This window comes from Mytilus galloprovincialis, chromosome 3 (genome assembly GCF_965363235.1).
Source record: "Mytilus galloprovincialis chromosome 3, xbMytGall1.hap1.1, whole genome shotgun sequence".
In the NCBI taxonomy this organism is placed as follows: Eukaryota; Metazoa; Mollusca; class Bivalvia; order Mytilida; family Mytilidae; genus Mytilus; species Mytilus galloprovincialis.
Window position 1 is genome coordinate 26,088,242 of NC_134840.1, and position 16,755 is coordinate 26,104,996.

Genomic DNA, 16,755 nt, shown 5'->3' on the forward strand with positions numbered 1-16,755 from the left:
ATTCACGTGGTTTTTTTCTAAATGCCTAGCATAAAATGCACACTGTATACTGATCAACATGGTCATACTAAAAAGAGTCTGGCTTTTCCTGATATTTAAAAATAGAGACTAAAGCAGTAAAGGCACTGTGTCTAAACCACACCGGCAAAATTTGCTCGGACTCGATGGTATCTAACATCCGGCACAATGACGGAACACCAATAGACAAAAGAAAGGTAGGTTTCTCCTTATTTTTTTTTTTTTTTTTATGATATCGAAGAATATATATACATATACAACTATTTTCTATTGTGAGATGCAATATTTTCTACAACCGTTCTATATTAACGGAGAAATAAGTCAAAATGCATGTCAAAATGACGAATTGAGTGAACCTTGCCTCGAAATTGTTTAATTTCTCGTTAAATTGTTCACATTGTACGGAAAGAAAGGTACGGGAAGATAGATATTAACACGGAGATTGCAAATTTAGTTATTATGAGCATCTCAATAATTGTATTTCTGTGTATGGAACGAAAGAAAAGGGTCATGTCAAATTAAAATAAACCGGTTTCGTCAATGTTGTTACTACACAATCACCCGGTTTCGTCTATATATATCACCCGTTTTTTTTGTGTTTTTTTTTAAACAAACAATTTATGAAAAGAAACTTTGGCACGGATCTGAACATTGTCTTTCGAGAATTTAAATATCTATTTATTGTAAAGTAAACTTGGCGTGTTAAAATCTATTTTAAACGGGCACTTTTGGACATAGTTAATTATGATAATCAGGGGCGTAGCTAGAAAGAAAAATTTTTGGGACCCATTTATGCAGAAAAATGTTTTCTTTTCCGGTTTTCGGTCATAGGACGGTTAAAAGAGGAACTATATGAGATAGGACTTATCATATAAAAAATTTATGAATGTAAAAATATTAATAAATCTTCTGAATAGAGTAATACATAAACAACACATATTTGTGATACAGAATTTACTCAAAATTGTCCAAAATCTGCTCTTCGGGTCTAGGCAGGAACAAACTTCTCTATTACTTTAATTGTCAATATTTACACTGAAATGCCGATGAATATGCAGTAATGCTAGTAACTGTCGTCGTTCATTGTTGATCGTACATTTGTTTTCAACATACGCAAAAAATAATGAGACTTTCAAATACTGTTTTGGCGTGTTTGCAGGGTGATTGGCTCTGGTAATCTGTCGACCACATCGCCTCGGCATATTTTCAACGATATCGAAGGGTTCTGATATTCTAATGCCGATTGGTACATCTCATTCCAAACTGATAAACCGTACACTGTAAAATGTGCTCCAAAAACTACATGTCGTAGACTGAGTATTACAAATTCAAATCTTGTAGAAGATACAAGTTACTGTCCGATTTTGTCATAATCTCCAATAACACTTTTATTTTGAAACCAAATGCCGTTATTTAATGATATTTCATCAATTAAAAAAGTGACAACATAGGTGTTTCCTTTAACATTCAATCTATAAATTTTTATTTGGCCAATTTTTTTTTGCATGCCGAATCGATGTGCACGCAACTGCGTGTTAGCGTATAGGGAGCTACGCGCCTATTAATACACATTTTCCTAACGAAAGGCGTATCCCTTATTTCACTTAACTTCAAACTAATTTTAAATGGAATATAAATACTGAATAGCAAACACTGGTATCTAATTATTTTGTAACATTACGTAACATTATTATATTTTCTTTGTTTATAATAGTAGTATGTAAAGATGGAAAATAAAAGGATGTGTTTTGATTGTGCCACAATTCTAATTTACTATACTATATCATATACACTTAGTTTACAATATTTACTATCAATTATTAATACATTTATGCATTCAATCATTGACGAACAGACCCAAACCGACCATAGTCTATACTGTTCTGCACAAATTAATCATGCATGCAGTCCTGCCAGATTTTCTGGTATTATATATGAGCTGTGTTACTTGCGCACTAAAGCGATTTTTCACACTTAAGCATCCATAACATAGCAGTGAGATTTGTAACTTTCTCCCCGTTTCTGGTAGGCACATTTATTTTCATAGGCATGTTTTTCACATTATTTTTACAGTTCAAATTCAATTGAAACTTCAAGATAACTTTCGAAAACAATATCTGACAGTTTTGTATTTTCAATGTGAATAAAAGTTGGTTTGCAAAACATGACCGTCATTTATATCTAGGTCTTATTAAGAAGAAGTGACGGTAACCACTTATCCCATAAACATTGACAAAGAGACAATTTTCTTTTAGACACAAAAATTATGTTGAATTAATCAAGTTTAGGTCAGCGTATGACTTAAACAATGAGAAAAACACACAAACTGCATGAAAGCAAGCTATAACAGGGCCCTAAATTATAAATGTAAAACAATTCAAACAAGAAAACTACCTGCCTATTTTATGTTCAAAACGCATATGGTATAAAGCAACCAAAGACAACCATGGACTTACAAGCGTGTGATTCGGGAATGGACTGAGTCAAAGTGTTGTCGCTTACACAAACAGTACAACAAAAGTACAAATAATAAAAAATGATGAAAAAACCTTAACTCGTCCGATGACAGAGCCTGTAAAGTAAATGCGCGATGTGTGCCAAAACTTGTATCATAGTTAAAATTATCCCTTAACGATTGTAGAAAAGATTACATACATAGAATGATTAGATTACTTATAAAGGTGTCCATCCTTTTGTGCGAGAAAATCACATATCAATTGTGTGTTTCGATTTTTAAGACCGTAAACTTTAATTTCAAGTTTAAACATGTTCAACACATTTTCCCATAACTCATATAGAAAACGCATATTTAGAGAGTTTTAATCTCAATATGCTGTTAAAAAATTTCGGAATGCAAAGTAAATTAAAATATTTGTGTTCTATAAGAGTAGGAATTCCAGTGTTTGCTTATTATTTATTTGAATCTGAGACTCATATAAATAATAAGCCGTTGTCCGGTGAACGAACTTGTTTTCCAAAGACCCACAAAACTCCTTTTGAACGCTGAAATTAAATAATCAATTATAATGTAATGCGATTATGATTTTTTTTATTTGACCAAACCGGGTTATGCATTTTGAAATCTATGACGAAACCGGGTTGTATACATTGACGAAACCGGCCAGTTCCATTTTGACATGACCCATTTCTTTCGTTCCATACACAGAGATACAATTATGGAGATGCTCATAATAACTAAATTTGCAATCTCCGTGTCAATATCTATCTTCCCGTACCTTTCTTTCCGTACAATGTGATCAATTTAACGAGAAATTAAACAATTTCGAGGCAAGGTTCACTCAATTCGTCATTTTGACATGCATTTTGACTTATTTCTCCGTTAATATAGAACGGTTGTAGAAAATATTGCATCTCACAATAGAAAATAGTTGTATATGTATATATATTCTTCGATATCATAAAAAAAATAAAAAAAATAAGGAGAAACCTACCTTTCTTTTGTCTATTGGTGTTCCGTCATTGTGCCGGATGTTAGATACCATCGAGTCCGAGCAAATTTTGCCGGTGTGGTTTAGACACAGTGAAAGGGGCACTAGCTACAAGAGATATAACAAATTCTAAATATGATTTTTTTTTCTTCAATTATTAGTGAAATTGAAATAGTGAAATAATAAGGGGACGACCATTTGATATTCTGGGGGGGGGGGGGGGGAGGAGGATTTTGAAAATAGATAACTCAGCCTTGATAATCTCAAAAATAAATGGTTTGTTCTGTGGTAGTTTGAAAATAAATTACCTGACTTGCAATGTATAGAAAATAAATAACTCAGCAGGTCTAATCGAAAGTATGAGATGGCACCAGATTCTTTATAAATTCATCTTTTTTCCCCAAAAAAATCGGGAAGCACTTCCAACATTTTTTAATAACAAAAGTATAAATATTATTTAAATATACTTGAAATGTCTGAAAATTGGTTTCATTTAACTTGAGGTATATTGTCTCAAGAAACCTTACCACACCTTTATTTTAACAGGGCCGTAACTACATGTAGGAAATTTCAAAACCAAACGCTTGTCTCTATATCAAATTGTGTTCACGGCCTTGCAAGAAGAAAGTTCTGTTTTCCCTCAGACTTATAGCCCTGATTTTTCGGGATCAATGTTTCTTATTTATTTGTCTTTTGTTCATTGATTGCCCTTCTGTATTCTGTTAGTGTTGCATTCCCTTTGTAATCTAGTAATTTTGTTATGAACTTGATCATGAGTTTAAAAAAAAAAAAAACAGCAGCCACAGGCCTAACTATGTGAATTCCATTTTTGCTTTATCATGCACATTGATCTTTTGATGTTGTCCCTAGAAACTTCAGTCTTGCACTGAATTTATACATTTTGCTTTGAGACCAAAATATTGTCAAAAAATTATTAAAACAAAACTTCATTTTCAGATTATGAAAGGGTCTTCAGAACACCCAGAAAGCATGATTTTGCATCATTTGTTCTATAGCTTCTTGGGCCTTCAGTGGGTCCAAACCCCTTCAAAAAAAATTTTAAATAGTATGTTTGCCAATACATTTAAAAGTTCCTACTTATAACTAAACTTCAATACTATGTATGTATGCAATACATGTATATGCAGTTGGGAATTTAAAAGATTCATTTCTGCAGAGGGGGATGGTTAATCTAATTAAATAGTACATAATGACTTGACTATACTATATGTATTATTTATAATAAACAAATCATTTAAAAAATTGTATGTTTTCGAATATCAAAAATATGGTTGTGAAAATGAATAATCAGTCCCTTGCTTTAATGAAAATGAAAAATCTTGCTTCAATAGTGCAGAAAATGAATAATCTGTCCTCTTAGTTTACAAAAATAAATAACCGATCAAAAACAAATCCTCCTGGCCCCCCCTCCCCCCCCCCCCCCCCAGAATATCAAATGGTCGTCCCCTACATCGTTTTTACAGTAAAGGGGCACTAGCTACAAGAGATATAACAAATTCTAAATATGATTTTTTTTTTCCTTCAATTATTAGAAATAGTGAAATAATAATTCGTTTTTAGCAGCCAGTATGTTTCATTTTTGTCAGAATAAGCTAACAAATATTGATTGAGTGATCAAGACTTTTTACTTTCACCAGTATCTTTAGCGTAAAGTTTACTCGAATATATATGAGATGAGAGCACTCATTGAAATGTGGCCGGTTATTGAGACAGAACATCGGTCCGTGCAGAGACATAAAATACAATGTAATGGTGAATGTTTAAGCATAAATTAACTGTTTCAGTGTTAAATTTAACATAATTAATTAAATAATTTGAGTTCATGCATAAATATTTATTTCAATGTCATTTTAATTTTGATTTGTATTATATGTATTATTGAAAAAGAGACATAATTTGAAATTGAATTTAAAAAAAAAACGATATTAAATAGTTGACACTTAATAAATTGTATCAGAGTTCATTTTATTTGATAGTTTCATAACGGGTTTCTATTTAATATACACCTGTGTCGGAGACATAATTTCACAGTGTGACATGTATATTAGGCTTGAATTATTCGATGGGCAGGTAAATCACAACCTGTTTAAAAGAGTTTTAATTGACACCTGGTACACAAGAAGTTGTTACACCACAGGTGTCCACAATCTTTCCAAAAATACAAAATATAAAATTAATTAATGAGTAGAAAAAAACTTAATTTGTTTGTTTATTTACCGTTAATCAATTCAATTCAATATTTTATTTAATCATGATCAACTTAGTCTTATATTCATAATTTTTATAGATCATTAAAAAATTATTACTTTTTGTGTTCATTATTAATTGGGCATGTATTGAGTTGTTTTTTTGGGATTGTCGGTAAATTGTTTTCTTAGTGTGTTTTTCGAAATTTACATTATGAGCTTGCATTGAGTTTTTTTTATGTATATGTATCGGTACGTCTAAACACCACCTAGGCCGTCTTGGTGCACTAAGCTCCAGGAAGTGCACTAAGCCCATGATGGACTAGTCTCGATTACCCAGACGCATATTTAAATTTTTTATTCTTTGTTTACTCCTGCTTACTGCCGTTGAAGCCAACATTATTTGAATACTTTAGAAGTCATTTGTTTACAGATAAATAGTTATATATGGTCCGCTATCATTGTTTTTTTTTTTGTAAGGTATTGAGTTATATGAGTATTGTGTTTATACTGCAACTTAAATTAATAAAATCATAGCTTTTTTAATCGTAACACAAATGTCAAACTTTTTTTATCCATTAATGGACCCCTGATTGTGGAAAAAGCGTTCCATGATGAAATTGACATTATATAAAATATAGATATGCTTCTATATTTAGGAAATAAACACAACTAGTTGCAGTATAAATACATCTATATGCAGAGTTACAAAAAGCGCATTTTTTTTACACTGAAAAACACTACTGTCACTATTCCAAATAGTAAACAGTCAGTATAATAATGATATTAATGTTATGTTAAACACAACATTATTATATAAATAGCACGAAATATATCAAATCATTTTTAATTACAAAATAAATAATGAAAAGAAGAAGTTGATTTTTTTTATGAAACATATTAGACATCACATGGGATAACAGTATCCTGAAATTTTAAGGTTGTGCATCTATCAAAAAAAAAAATTAGTTAAACCTATTTAAACCGGAATCAAATAAGTTGATTTCAATCTCTTATATAAGGTTAGCGTTTGAGATAAATAATTCAGCGCTATTTTGTGTTCCCAGTGCCCAACATTTAGAAGTAACAGTGAAAACTGACCAACTCGCAGTAAACCAAATAGTATTATTCGCGTTTTTGACGTTCCTGATGAAGGTAGATAAAAAAGCGCATCAGTCGCATGCAACTTTAAACGTTTTGTTTTCTTTTTTATCGATTGCATGACGATAATAAATTGCCTTTTATGATTTATTTCAGTTCCAAGAAATAACACGGAAGGAATACTTAATGTAGTGACGCAACGTCAGATATTGCTACCATTTAGTGTAACATAAAAATGACGTTTAATTGGAAACGTGCTTTATCTAATTCTTCCTACTTTCCTTTTTGGGTAAATGCAAATTATAACACACAGGTATAAATGCCGTGAGAATCCAATGATTTTATAATTAACATAGGATATTCAATTTTTCTGTTAGTAATTATGTGTTTTTAGAGGAATATTGCTGCATTATATATTCAACCCGAGTATGATTTTATACAAGCAGTGACACACAATAGCTTATACTTATGATACTGAAGTGTTCTTACTTTTTGACAGTCTTGTAGATATGTATTTTTGTAATGTGTGCATCATTTCGTTTTGTTGAAAGCAGGACATTTATATTTAGTGGAGGAAGGCACACGCAGTGCATGCCGTCCCTAGCATATTACGCTTGTAGCGACGTCAAATTATGATAACGGACAAACTTGCAAGACATTTTCATTAATCCGTATTTTCTATAGATAACCCTGTAATATTAATGTTATTTGGTGTACCAACTTCAACTTTAAAAGTACTTTTTATTGGTATAGTTATCAAGGCCGAAAAATAATCATCACGAAATCAAATCTCCGGTTTTTTTCCGTAAAAGTTTTTGTGAAGGCATGAAGTTGAACTCGGACATTTCCGCAAGACATTGCAAATCTATTGTTTTGAATTTATTATGCAGCTCAATTTATTTTTCAATTCGAATTTCGGGAGCAAACACTTAGTACAAAACGATGGTGCATACAATTCAATAAATTATCTTGTCAAAATTTTATTTTTGAACTGCAATGTTTTAAGTTTCCAAATTAAATTTCCGATGGGACATTTCCGTACATCATATTCTTTTGAAAATATGTATGCAAATTTTAAATGGAGACAGCCATGTCAACCAATACTGAAATATATCCCGTCATAGAATGTTCATGCAAAATTTCGAAGAGTTGCGTGCACATTTCGCGAATTGTTCGAGTTTTATGTTTCGAGTTTGTTACATGGGACAACGCTAAGTAAACGTTTTTTCGGATAATCTGTGTCTTCCTAAGCCTATGAATATTATATTTTTATTCTTTTTCTATCATAATGTAAAAATTTAAGTATCAATCTTTATTTTCATGTATAATTTGAAATATTGATTTCAGCATTTCTATAAAAAATTTCCCGTCAAATATTTACTTAACGCTATTTTTTGGAGTGGTAGCAATATCTAACGTTACGTCATAGCGTCGCAATGAACGTTGTACTAGGCGCGCTTCAGCTGGCCCCTAGACAAAAAAGTGTACTGGTTCAGTGATTATAGACGTCATACTAAACTTCGAAATATAACAATGAACTAAAATTAAAAGCATACAAGACTTAAAAGGACAGAGGCTCCTGAATTGGGACAGGCGCACAAATTCGACGGGGTTAAACATGTTTCGTGAGATCACAACCCTCCTCTATACCTCTAGCCAATAAAGAATGAAAAACACACAGTAATACGAACAGTAAAACGCACTTTAAAAGAAATACAAGTCCTATGTCAGAATAGGAGACAAACGAAACTAATCAAAATGACAATGATAATAAATTAACAAAGGACTACTATATATAAAGCTAACAGTTATTGCCATACGCCAGCTCCAGACCTCAATTCATGAAACTGATTGAAAGGTTATGTCTTCATTATGCACACTCTCTCCCTGTTGTAATTATTGCTTATTTGTTTCGGAACATACATGAAATATGCGTCACTGGCAACAAAAAAATCGATAATTTAAAATAGGTTGTTTACGTACAAATTACGAAGAAACTAAGGATTTAACTCCCTCGGACAAAGTAGCCCTTATAGATGGATTTTGATATGTTTTAACTTCACTTTGGCCAAACACCTCTTCAATTTTTTTCGGTTCTTATTTTTCTTGACTTTCAAATTTCAGTTTCAGCGTTCCGTAGTTGAATTCTATACTTAAAATCTGAAGCGTTTTACATTGTATTGGTTTTTCGAGAGCAATGGTGTATGGCCAAATATGGAAAAATCCATCATGCAGCTGACACTGTGGTTTCTCTTTACACGCCCCATTCTGCCTGGATGTACCAGTGTTCTTTTAGTTTGCTAAAAGTCGATTGTCGTACGATAACTTAAAAATGTTCAAATAACAAAATGCAAATACGGAACAATAATATCCCTTTATACAAAAAAATCCCTTTCCTTTTATTTACTATTTAAAAACAGTGGTTGATCTAGGACCCATAATGGAACTACATGTACGTATATGATAACCAGTCCAAACGTTGTCTAGAAGGGAGCAACCATTTAACTTTAAAAGTAGGTTGTTTTGTCGAAGCGCTAACAATTTTATTAAGTATATCGCTGATATAAACTTTAATTTGAAAAGAATTTTCAATAGTCAAAATGCCGACACCTACAAATAGATAGATTGTCGCTTAATGTAGTACAGCGGCAACTATTACATACATATGAATGCTGAAAATAATGTTTATGGTATACGTTTATATATGATATGAAACGCTCAAAGCTGAATATTAAGGGCCAACAACTTACAAAGAACAGATTAAAACATTAAAGATGATCGATGTACGTGGAATGATGTATTCTTTAGCCAACATGATTGCAGAAAGTAAGAAGTCGTAGAGCAAACAGAAAAAATTGAAATCAAAAGAGATAATACACCGTGTATTGAGCCTTTCTATTGCTTTTAAAGAGTTCAGTAGAAAATATATATGCATGCTCAACCTAAACATACTATTTGACCTACTGCGAGTTGTTCAGTTTTTACTGTTACTCCTGTTTTTTCTTATATATAAGTGCTAGAAAAACCAGCAAGTAAAATGGCCAATATCAGATCCGTAGTACGTCTTGTTTTGAAATGAATTCTCTTCTTTTGAGAAATATTTATTTTGTCATCCATTTTTTCACCGCTTACAACTGTCTATCTGTAGTTTTATTTCATACATAAACTTTTATGTATCAATATGTTTTAAATTCATATTGTTTCGTTTCGTTCCGCTTTTATTTCGTTTCGCTTTTTACAGGTACCCCTCTTTTTGCCCCTTTTCTATTTTTGATATTTTGATCAAAAATTTAAAAAATCAAACTTTCAAAAAGTGAAATAATCAAAATTGCACGTAATTTTTAGTATTTTAAAAGTTTGATCAAATTCATTAACTATCAAATTCAAAAACGATATTTAGAATTTTAATATTTTAATAATTTGGTTAAAATTTCAAATTTTCAAAACTTTTACACAATTTGAAATTTTGATATTTTAAACCTTTGATCAAAATTCCAAAAATCTAAAATTTCAAAACTTTTTAAAACTTTGAATTGATAAGTGTTACACGGACCAGAGACATATAATACATAAGGGAGCGTCTAAACACCACCTAGGCCGCCTTGGTGCACTAAGCTCATGAACCTGCACTAAGCCCATGATTGGATGGTGCTATAAATAAAATAAACATACCATCGGACGTAGGTTTTCATGAAGATAATGTATCTGAAATTTTTAGTCATTAAAAATTTTAGTTAAGTCGTAATTTGATTTTTTCTGTCATCGAAGGTTTTGTCCGACGACACGTGCCAGTAATTAACCAGGTAATAAAATCACTGATCCATGAAGAAATAAACAATTACACGGCATATATATAATTACACCTTCTTGTCGGCGTTTTGCATTTGCGCCGATTTTTTCTTTCATTTGCGCCGATTTTTGTTTTCATTTGCGCCGATTTTTTACAGGTAAATTACAGGTTAATTACAGGTGAATAGATATAAGAAGATGTGGTATGAGTGCAAATGAGACAACTCTCCATCCAAGTCATGTTATTTTTCATTTATCATTATAGACCTCTTCCGTCTTCAAGTTGTACACTATATTCACATACTTTAAAATCAAGAAGTAAAAACCTTAGATAAAAGCACTCTGGTTTATACTAAAATGACGAATTGAAAATCTATTTACAGCATTTAAATCCATAAAAACGGAATACATTAAAATCATAAATCTGTTATTGCTGAGTATTTATAGGCAACATATCTAATATATTCCTTTCTTGTGATTTCGTCTCTTCTATATTTGTTTTAATTGTCAATAACGAAATCCATCTTTTCTTTGTCTTGCTATTAACGTACTTATGTGTATGGCCGTCGATGGTTATAAAAATTGACTCCTAGGATAGTTGCAGTGTGCAATATGTCCATCAATTACAGCAAAGTTCAGAACAATATGAATCAAAATTAACTAAAACCTTTGTTTATAAACAGATTTTACCAATATACCTGCACGGTATAGTATATGTACAAGTATTAACTTACCTGTAAATCCAATTAGGAGCAAATATAAAATCGGCGCAAATGAAAAAATGAAATCGGCGCAAATGAAAGAATCAATTTTTTTTCAATCGGCGCAAATGCCCTTCTTGTTTGTCGTGTTATATATTTTGTTTATACGTGTATTTTGTTTTTGTAGGATTTAAAACAAAACTTTGAATTTCTTTCTTGTTTTGTGTGTATTTTTTATAGGTTATTTTGAATTTATGATACTTTTACTTGTTTTTAATCAATACTTCATTGTAATTCGAAAGTGCACAATAAACGACTAATATCATAAATTCATTAAATAAGAGCCTTCCAAGTGCAGAAATAATCAAATCAAATCAAATCAAATCAAATTTTATTGCCATATAAATCTGTGAGATGTGGGGTTTAGTATTATTTTAAGTTGATCATCTTTAGCAGTATCTTTCCACTTCGAATTGATTTCTATGAAGTCAAAATATTTGTTTCTTTAAAAGTTATATTTAGGGCAGTTGAGAAAGAAGTGTTTTTCGTCCTCTATCTCATTACAGAATTTGCAATATCTCTGATCTCTAGGGATCTTAAGATGTCTACCCTTTTCTATTAAAAGAGTGTGTTCGCTAATTCTGAATTTTGTTAATAGTTTTCTCGAGTCAGAATGGTTATGTTTTAGGTAAAATTTTTGTTTCAAGTTAATCTTTAATATTTTTGTATAGGAACATTTTATTACTTTCATTTAAATCCTTTATCTTTTTTTTCCAATAGATTATTGAAAAAGACATTGCAATTAGATTTAATTTGCTTTTTTTATGTTATTTAATGCTGTTCCTGTATTTTGTACAGTTGTTATTATTTCTGGATCAATATCTAATTCTGTTAAATTATCAGTAAGGTTAGTTTGTATACCATGTATATAATAATGGACCAATGAATATGAGAAGAGGAAGAACATATTTTGATTTTTTTTTAAATTCTATGGAGTGGTTCACGTGATTTATCTATTCAGGAAACCGAAAATTGTTAAAGAAAAATATTAGTTTCCCTATATATTCAATGTAATTTAGTACCCTATCGGATTATTTCAAAAATAGCTTTTTCTTTAAAACGAAGTCTTTGACATAAACTTGTTTTACATTTTCTGATGTATATTTTCAATATCTAATTGAGTTCTTAATTCGAAAAAAAATCTATGGACTGGTCATTTACTGATCCTTGACTTTAACATATATATACAGAAAGTACCTAGAGCATTTTATGACAATATCTCTCTAAAAAGGGTCAGCTTCTATTAAAGTCTATAAACTTGTAATATAATCATTATGATATAAACATTCATAAAACACACAATTTTATGTTAAACTCTATCAAATATACATATTTTTGGCATATTATAAGAACCAAATCAAAAAATGAAAAGTGTCTGACAAAATGATATCTATCATAGAATATTTTCCACCTGTAAAAACATTTCATAGTCTGCCCAGTTTTCAGTAAAACTAAAAGGCGTCGCGCAAGTATGTATAATTTATGCTTATACGCATAGCAATTTTTAAATAAAAGGCGAAACAAACAATTTTAGATATCATTTAAAGGACTCAGAATAGTACTTTGGTTCTAAAAAATAAATTGTCATTAGTAAATATTTCATAATTGTAATATAACGTGAATAATACCACGTTTTAGTGAAAATTATGGGAATAAAGTCTGTTAATGGGTTGGAAAATTGAAATTGTGTCAGTTAAGAGTTATTTAGCCACGGCAATAGTAACTTGACAGTTTTGCTACATTTATATTTTCCCATTGAAAAAGTAAAGAATGAGATGTTCTTGAGTAAAAAAAAATGACAATACGGTGCAAATAACGTTCTAGTAAGAGCATTTTTATTTTGACTTTCTTTGCATTTTGTTGAAGGGTGTGTCACTTCAATATAGCATGATATGGATTGGCCGCTGGAATATGCATGCATTTAATATCAACGTTTTCAATCAGCCTTAATTTTTGAATCTGTTCAAAGTAGCACGTTCTCAAATCCGACTGAAAGTGTCTTTCTAATACAACACAGGGGTACATATATAACGTGTTGTCGTTCTCATATGCACATGATATTTGTCACTGGACGTTAACACTTGATTCGACAGCATCATCCAATTGGTTCTTTTCATCTATTACTTAATGATATGTTGTTTTCAAATCATTCTAAAGAAGTAAATGGAAAGGAGCGAATGCAGCTACATTTTGTTAACTTAAGTTTTAATTCATTTTATTCCGTTTAGTTCCTTTCTACATACATACACAAGAATTGCGGACAGCTAAGCTGGATGGCCTTATCAACTATCCCACAGAGAGCAGTTATCATTGATTTTTTTTTAACGTTATTGTCTATGGGGAATTATGACCACTAGTTAGATAAACGAATACTTTGCCTATACTATATATATCATATAAAATTAACAAATTATAGAGATTGCACCACTTTTACAGCTTTAAAATGGTGTAATAAAATTCACTTTATCTTGAAATTTACTGGTGTCCTCATCGTGTTGAAAGTCGGGGTATCTTCTGGTTGAATATAGCAAATACGAAGTATACATGTCTAATAAAAAAAATCATATTTAATTCATTTTTTATTGTAAATTAAATTAATGAATTATACAGTATTGACAAAATGTTTTCCTTTCAAATGGTACAAAAATCATCATTTTAAAATAATGTTTACTGTTGTCCCTATGCTTTTAAAAGTGGAACTTCATAATTTTTGTTATGCATTACAACGTAAATTCAGACAACTACGATTGACCGTATTCAACATGTTCAAAGACTAATTGTGGTTGGTGTTATTTAGTTGAATTTTTATGATGTGATTTTTTTTTAAATTTTTTTACATCCATTATTAAATAATAAATATATCTATTTAGGTTTTAAGCAATACACTAATTGCTGTCATACCAAAGAGGTCTTTAAAGTAACATCAAAACTAAGTATTGTGATTCTGTCGACATCTTTGAGAAAAGTACAGAAAAGGGATGTTTTGTTTTTTTCTAAAAAGAGGCTCTGTTTAATTTAACTTGTATAGTTTCGAGTAATAATAGCATTACTTTGTAATGAATTAATTGAATACACGATGATTGATTTGTTGAAGAAAATTGGTTACATTATCTGAAAAAGTAAATTGAAATAGAGTATATCATGATAAAACGTTACTTCAAAAAGATGGCAACGTGAAATTTTAATGTTATTCAAAACATATAAAAAAGTATATTCGTTTTGTTTTATGAAAAAGGTAGCCTGTTATTTTTAGGGGGTATTGTTGTTGTCATTATATGAAAGAGCTCAATGAGGTAAATGCAAGTATTTTGAATGTAAATAGTAAGATAGTATAGCGTCAAAATCATTGGTACATGTAGGATATGTTATCTTTATGTTCTCATTCGTTCATTGATTTAATTGTTTAGAATATTCATAAAATGTCGTCTGATAACAAAAATGACAAAATACATCGAAAATTCTTTTTAAGCAAATCTCCATAATTATCGATCTAATATGTAAGTATTATATAATACTTCCATGACCTAAACTGACTGCAATATAAACACGAATGTGTCAATATTTACATAGTATATAAGCGTTCCATGGGTCCAAGACAAATCCTTTCTAATGCTGTATCACAAATCAATACCATATGTTACTATTTTATCTTATCATGGAAGTATTATATTGAAAATAAAGTATTTCATACACAGGCTCTTGTTGAGTGTTCCCCCTTTTTTCATTTTATTTTGGTTAAGCTTTATTTGAAAATATTCTTTTCATATTTCATTTTTTTCTTTCTTGTAAAACTCTTATTCTGGCGAGTTAACCATACTTATTTATATTTGTTATCCTCTATTCTTTTGTATAAGAGTATTCTTAAATCTACACATAAGAATATACAGAGGGTTATACATAAAAAAAAACGAATTTTATTTTAAAGTGAAAATAAATTGAAAAACGTTAAAAAAATAAACAGCTGCGCCATGAGCGCATGATACGCCCGACGTCTTATGTGGAAGTTTTATGCAATAATCATAAATAGTTCCTGAGAAAATTTTAAGCAATAACCATTTATTGTTTTTGAGACACCCTGTTTTTTGGTTTTTTTTAACAAAAAAATAAATATCACTAAAATAAAATTTTGAATCAAACCAAAAAGTATCTAGATCTTTAGATTAATATAACAAAGAAGTGTGTAAAGTTTCAAGCAATAATCATAAATTGTTTTTGAGATACTGCGTGACATGTAAAAAAAAAACATCCCCTTTTTTACAAAATACTCATTAACTCAAAAATAAAATTTTGAGTCATCACCAAAAAGTATACAGATCTTAAGATTAATATAACAAAGAAGTGTGTAAAATTTTAAGCAATAATCATAAATCGTTTTTGAGATACGGCACGAAATGTAAAAAAAAAAAACCTCCCCTTTTCTACGAAATACCCAATAACTCAAAAATGAAATTTTGAATCATCACCAAAAAGTATACAGATATTAAGATTAATATAACTAAGAAGTGTGTAAAGTTTTAAGCAATAATCAAGAATGGTTTTTGAGATACGGTGCGACATGTGAAAAAAAAACATACCCCTGTTTTAGTTACAAAGTTACATGAGTGCAGAGGAGAACTGCAGTTGTCCGCATGTAAACTTCTAGCATTCGTCACCAATATGAGTACATCGCAATCCGTTACTGTTTCAACACCCAGGGGTGTTTCATGTCTGTATTCTTAAACAATTATTATTTTTTCTCTCTTTTTTAGCACTGCATCAATCTCTACTGTCCTTATCTACTATTCTATATTCTGCGTCTCCATCCAGATTTTCGTGTATACCATGAGGGTCCGGATAGGGCCCGGGTGGTGTTTATTTCTTTATTCTTTAAATTGTTATGTCACTTTTCTCTACATTTTATTTATCTTACTCAGTATTATTAATTCGTATATTTTAACTTATTGATTCGTTCAGGGATAGTCACATGTTAAACTATATTTTCGAGGGTGATAAAAAACGGCGGATAGCAAAATGCATATTGCACAGCAAAAAGCATATTGCACGGTTTATTTATATGTCGTTAATGTATAGGAGACATTACACAATATGATATCTATAAAATTCAAACAAAATTAAATGACGATTTTGATACAAATATGGTTGGAAATTTTATAATATAACAATTATAGCCTATGTATGAGGTCAATACAGGATATATCGACCCAAAGAAGTATTTCGACATAGGACTTCGTCCTCAGTCAATATACTTCTTTTAGGTCAATATGTTCTTGTATTGCCCTCATACAAAGGCTATAATTGTATATCATTCCATTGTTTATACACATTGATAGTTTAATCAATATCTGATTGGTTGAGACTATCCCACGTGTCATTGAACAAATCTTTATATCTCCCTGAGGCACGGGAAATAAATGTATATTATTCTTTCTC